This window comes from Arachis ipaensis, chromosome B10 (genome assembly GCF_059453495.1).
Source record: "Arachis ipaensis isolate K30076 ecotype BB chromosome B10, ASM5945349v1, whole genome shotgun sequence".
Lineage (NCBI taxonomy): Eukaryota > Viridiplantae > Streptophyta > Magnoliopsida > Fabales > Fabaceae > Arachis > Arachis ipaensis.
This window is the reverse complement of record NC_142435.1, coordinates 81,923,729-81,930,463: the sequence shown is the minus strand read 5'-3', so window position 1 is coordinate 81,930,463 and position 6,735 is coordinate 81,923,729. Positions and strand designations below refer to the sequence as shown.

At 35.6% G+C, this 6,735-nt stretch overlaps 1 non-coding gene across 1 annotated transcript; it reads left to right on the top strand.

Annotated features, from left to right (window-relative positions):
• Positions 1 to 6,318: 6,318 nt before the first annotated feature.
• On the top strand, positions 6,319 to 6,425 carry LOC148580610 (small nucleolar RNA R71). The gene has a single exon (XR_015899623.1). It is a non-coding gene; the product is annotated as a small nucleolar RNA R71 (small nucleolar RNA).
• The last annotated feature ends 310 nt before the right edge of the window (positions 6,426 to 6,735 follow it).

Here is a 6,735-nt window from a genome sequence, read left to right as displayed (position 1 = left end):
AGGGACGGCAGGACGCGACGGCGATAGTGGCACCAGGCCGGCGACACACCTCCTCCCCTCAGATCTCCCTTCCCTCTCTTCTCCCGGCGCAGCTCTCTTCCCTCTCTTGCCTGTTCTTCGCTCTCTCACCCTCCCCGGTGCAACACGGCGGCGCAACGACAGTGACGCCCGCCGGGCCGTCCCTTTCTCTCTTCTCATACCGGCGCTCCCTTTCCCAGCTCCCCCTTTCTTTCTTCTTTTCTTTCTTTCATAAAAAGGAAACCTTGGGTGCTTGCTGATGAGTTAGGGGAAAGGGGGATCTTCGGCGGCTACTGGGTTTGGGGAAAAAGGGAACCGGGTCGGGTAACGGGTTGCTGGATTAGGGTTTTATTATTTTGAAAATTAGGGTTAGGGGTAACTTGGTAATTTCAAATAAAATTGGGAATAATATAATAATTGAAACCCAAGTTAAATCCAATATTAATTGTATATAGAAAATACTATTTGCTCGTCAATTTTACAAATTATTTTCAATAAAATGTCCAAATCAAATAATTAGAAATAATATACTTAAATCCTTTGTTTTTCCAAAATAGTAGTATCAATATTTTAAAATATTAATTATTTAGTCCAAATCATATAAAAATCCTTATTATTTCACAACTACAAACTTTACAATTTAAATATATAAAATAACTCAATAATTATAAAATTAGATAAAATCTTAATTTAAATAGCCCAAACCCATTATTTTTAGATTTCTAGAACTTTAAGTTGTAAATAGAGAAATACTTCATAAGCATAGAGTTTGGATAAAACCCTTAATTTATTTCAAATCAAATTAATCAAAACTACCTTTAATTACCTTCAATAAGATAATTTATGAAATTAAAAATATAAATAAATATATGACTTGAGTTTAGTTCAAAATAGAACTTCTCAAAAGTCTTGGGTCTTACAGCTGCTAGTTTCCCTTCTCCTGAACGACCTGCTCCATTGTTGTTTTGAATTAGGATGAGAACGTTGTTGGCGATGCTTCACTGGATTACCCTTTGATTGTACCTTGAAGTCATGCGACGCTTTAACGCTTCTTCTCTAATCCGAGCTCTTTCTCGGACTTCCTGAAGTAAGTCAAGTTCTATCTGTTGATTTTGGGCATTGGCCTCTTCATTGTAGAGGATCTTTCTGGGGGATCCTTCCTCTATCTCTACTGGGATCATTGCCTCCATTCCGTAAGCAAGTCGGAAGGGCGATTATCCTGTGGTGGAGTATGGAGTTGTCCGATATGCCCATAGGACTTGTGGGAGCTCTTCAGCCCAGGCTCCCTTTGCGTCCTGTAGTCTCCATTTTAACCCAGCTAGTATGACTTTGTTGGCAGCTTCTGCCTGTCCATTAGTGATGAGCGGATAATTTATACCCTTTTTGGCATTGTTTTTACATAGTTTTTAGTATGTTTTAGTTACTTTTTATTATATTTTTATTAGTTTTTATTCAAAAATCACTTTTCTGGACTTTACTATAAGTTTTTATGTTTTTCTATGATTTCAGGTATTTTCTGGCTGAAATTGAAGGACCTGAGCAAAAATCTGATTCAAAGGCTGAAAAAGGACTGCAGATGCTGTTGGATTCCGACCCTGCTGCATTCGAAATGGATTTTCTGGAGCTATAGAAGCCCAATTGGCGCGCTCGCAATCATCTTGGAAAGTAGACATCCTGGGCTTTCCAGAAATATATAATAGTACATACTTATCTCGAGATTTGATGGCCCAAACTGGCGTTCAAAATCAGCCTAAAACTTTCTGGCGTAAAACGCCCAAACTGGCACCAGAATTGGAGTTAAACGCCCAAACTGGCACCAAAACTAGCATTTAACTCCAGGAACAGCCTATGCACGTGTAAAGCTCAATGCTCAGCCCAAGCATACACCAAGTGGGCCTCGGAAGTGGATTTCTGCACTATCTGCACTTAGTTATTCATTTTCTGTAACTCTAGGTTACTAGTTTAGTATAAAAACTACTTTTAGAGATTTATTTTACATCTTTTTGACCATCTTTGGAATACTTTTATCATTGTTGTTCACGTTTGGAGGCTGGCCTCACGGCCATGCCTAGACCTTTTTCACTTATGTATTTTCTACGGTGGAGTTTCTACACCCCATAGATTAAGGTGTGGAGCTCTGCTGTTCTTTATAAATTAATGCAAGTACTACTATTTTTCTATTCAATTCATGCCTACTTCTTCTCCAAGATATACTCTCATACTTAATTTAGTTAAGTCAGAATGAAGGGGTGACCCGTGACAATCACCCAATCTTCGTTACTCGCTTAGCCAAGATCCATGTGCCTGACAACTACAAAGCGGTCTACATGATGTCCAACATAGTCATTGAACGACAGCTGGAGTATATTCTCTTGGATATCTAACACACGGACCGAGTCCGTGAGATTAGTATCTTCGTGGTATAGGCTAGAATAATTGGCAGCCATTCTTGGGATCCGAAAAGTCTAAACCTTGTCTGTGGTATTCCGAGTAGGATCTGGGAAGGGATGACTGTGACGAGCTTCAAACCTGCGAATGTTGGGCACAAGTGACAGTGTACAAAAGGATCAATGGATCCTATTCTGACGCTAGTGGGAACCGACAGATGATTAGCCATGCGGTAGCTGTTCCTGGTATTTTTCATCCGAGACGAGAAATCCGACAGTTGATTGGCCGTGCAGAAACCGTAGAGGACCATTTTCACTGAGAGGATCTTACAGCTTGCCATGGAAAGAGGTAACGCATGGTTGGAAGAAGGCAATAGGAAAGCAGAGGTTTAGAAGCAACAAAGCATCCCCATACGCTTATCTGAAATTCCCACCAATGAATTACATAAGTAACTTTATTTTATTTTCTGTTTTAATTATCTGTTAATTATCAAACCCATATAACCATTTGAATCCGCCTGATTGAGATTTACAAGGATGACCATAGCTTGCTTCAAGCCGACAATCTCCATAGGATCGACCCTTACTCACGTAAGGTTTATTACTTGGACGACCCAGTGCACTTGCTGGTTAGTTGCGTGGAGTTGTGAAGAAAAGTGTGAGATCACGATTCCGTGTACCAAGTTTTTGGCACCGTTGCCGGGGATTGTTCGAGTTTGGACAACTGACGGTTCATGTTGTTGCTTAGATTGGGTAATTTTATTTTATATTTAAGCTTTTTATTTTTTTTATTTTCGAAAAATTCAAAGTAAATTTCAAAAAAGTTTTTCGTTTTTCAGAGTTTTTAAGAACGAATTATAGAGTTTCATGAGATATGTTGAATCCTGGCTGGCTGTTAAGCCGTGTCTAATCTTTTGGACCGAAGCTTTCACATAAAGCTTGGCTAGCTATTTAGCCATGTCTAAATTTTTTTACCGAAGCTTTAGACTAACCTTGCATGATTCCTGGAATTCTTATAAAAAAATTTGAATTTCTTTACTTTCTTTTTCCAAATTAATTTTTGAAAAATCACAAAAAAATTAATAAAATCATCAAAACCAAAAATATTTTGTGTTTCTTGTTTGAGTCTAGTGTCAATTTTTAAGTTTGGTGTCAATTGCATGTTTCTAATTTTCTTTAATTTTCGAAAATTCATCATGTGTTCTTCATTGATCTTCAAATTGTTCTTGATGAATTTCCATGTTTGATCTTTAATTTTTTTATTTGGTGTTTTCTCTTGTTTTTCATATGCATTCTTGAATTATTAGTGTCTAAACATTAAAAATTTTTAAGTTTGGTGTCTTGCATGTCTTTATTTTCTTAAAAATTTTCAAAAACATGTTATTGATGTTCATCATGTTCTTCAAAGTGTTCTTGGTGTTCATCTTGACATTCAAAGTGTTCTTGCATGCATTTTTGTTTTGACCTTAAACTTTTATGTTTTGTGTCACTTAGATGTTTTTCTCTCTCCTCATTAAATATTTAAAAATAAAATAAAAAATATCTTTCCCTTATTTTACTCATAATTTTCGAAATTTTGAATTGATTTAGTCAAAAGTTTTAAAATTTAGTTGTTTCTTGTTAATCAAGTCAAAATTTCAATTCAAAAATTCTATCTTTTCAAATCTTTTTCAAAAATCAAATCTTTTTCATTTTCCTTCTTAATATTTTCAAAAATTTTAAAATTAATTTTCAAAATCTTTTTCTTATTTTTTCGAAATTATCACTAACAATTAATGTCCTTATTCAAAAATTTTCAAGTTGTTACTTACCTATTAAGAAAGGATCAATCTTTAAATTCTAGAATCATATATTTTAGTTTCTTGTTAGTCAAGTAATAAACTTTAATTTCAAAAATTAAATCTTTTTAATTTCCTTTTCAATCTTTTTCAAAATGAATTTCAATCATATCTTTTTCAAAAATTGAATTTCAAAATCCTTTTCTAACTTCCTATCTTTTCAAAATTGATTTTCAAATCTTTTCAATTAACCACTTGACTTTTTGTTTGTTTTACTATTTCTTATCTTTTTCAAAACCATCTAACTACTTTTCTCTCTCTAATTTTCGAAAATAACTAACCCTTTTTTTCAAAAGTCTTTTTAATTAACTAATTGTTTTAAACTCTAATTTTATTCTATTTCTTTTTTTTAATTTTCGAATTCTAACTAATAATTAAAATAAAAACAAAAATATTTTTCTTTTCTTTTTAATTAAAATTCGAATTTCTCTCTCCCTCATCTCTTTCTATTTATTTATTTATTTATTTATTTACTAACACTTCTCTTCTTCTTATAATTCAAACCCTCTCTCCCTCTCTGTGTTCGAATTCTTCATATTCTCTCTTCTTAATTCTATTATTCTATTTTTTTACTCACATAAAGGAATCTCTATACTGTGACATAAAGGATTCCTATTCTTTTTTATTCTCTTCTTTTGCATATGAGCAGGAACAAGGATAAGAACATTCTTGTTGAAGTTGATCCGGAACCTGAAAGGACTCTGAAGAGGAAGCTAAGATAAGCTAAAGCACAAAACCCTGGAGAGGACCTTACAGAAATTTTTGAAAAAGAAGTAGAGATGGCAGCCAAAAATAACAACAATGGTGGAGATGCAAGGAAGATGCTTGGTGACTTTAATGCACCCACTTCTAACTTCTATGGAAGAAGCATCTCAATTCCTGTAATTGGAGCAAATAACTTTGAGCTTAAGCCCCAATTAGTTTCTCTAATGCAGCAGAATTGCAAGTTTCATGGACTTCCAATGGAAGATCCTCATCAGTTCTTAGTTGAATTCTTACAAATCTATGATACTGTTAAGACCAATGGGGTTAATCCTGAGGTCTACAGACTTATGTTTTTCCCCTTTGTTGTAAGAGACAGAGCTAGGATATGGTTGGACTCACAACCTAAAGATAGCCTGAACTCTTGGGAAAAGTTGGTCAATGCTTTCTTGGCCAAATATTTTCCACCTCAAAAGTATAGCAAGCTTAGAGTGGAAGTCCAAACCTTTAGACAGAAGGAATGTAAATCCCTCTATGAAGCTTGGGAAAGATACAAACAATTAATCAGAAGGTGTCCTTCTGACATGTTTTCAGAATGGAGCATCATATGTATATTCTATGATGGTCTGTCTGAATTGTCCAAGATGTCATTGGATCACTCTGCTAGAGGATCTCTTCATCTGAAGAAGACGCCTACAAAAGCCCAAGAACTCATTGAAATGGTTGCAAATAACCAGTTCATGTACACTTCGGAAAGAAATCCTATGAATAATGGGATAACTCAGAAGAAAGGAGTTCATGAGATTAATACTCTGAATGCCATATTGGCTCAGAATAAAATATTGACTCAACAAGTCAATATAATTTCTCAGAGACTGACTAGAATGCAAGCTGCATCCGGCAGTACTAAAGAAGCTTCCTCTGAAGGAAAAGCTTATGACCCTGAGAATCCTGCAATGGAAGAGGTGAATTACATGGGAGAATCCTATGGAAACATATATAACCCTTCATGAAGGAATCATCCTAATTTCTCATTGAAGGATCAACAGAAGCCTAATCATAGCTTCAATAATAATAATAATGGTGGGAAAATAGGTTTGGAAATAGTAAACCTTTTCCATTATCTTCTCAGCAACAAACAGAGAATTCTAAGCAGAGCATCTCTAACTTAGCAACCATAGTCTCTGATCTAACTAAGACCACTCAAAGTTTCATGACTGAAACAAGATCCTCCATTAGAAATTCCGCCAAACTCTTTTAACGAAGAGATCGGGGGTCCTGACCTGAAGAGGTCGGTCGCTTTGTCTTCAATCATTCCGGGTCAGATAGCTCGACCCAGGGTATGAACAGATATGAAGTTGCACCCGCTCATTAAACATATCAGGGGGCATTTTCTTGTCAAATCTTTGAATCTCTCCCAAGCTTCATAAATAGTCTCACCATCCTACTGTCTGAATGTCTGCACTTCAGTTCTCAGCCTGTTTACCTATTGTGGAGGGTAGAACCTTGTTAAGAATCTATTCACTACATCCTCCCAGGTTGTCAAGCTTTCCTTGGGAAATGATTCTAGCCATTTTGATTCTTTGTCCCTCAAAGAAAATGGAAACAATAGCAATCTACAGGTGTCATGATGAAGACCATTAGATTTAACCGTGTCACATATCCTTTGGAATTTAGTGAGATGCTCATTAGGGTCCTCCTGGGCACTCCCTCCAAAAGAAGAACTATTCTGGACTAGAGTTATGAGTTGAGGATTCAATTTGAAATTATTAGCATGGATAGTTGGCTTT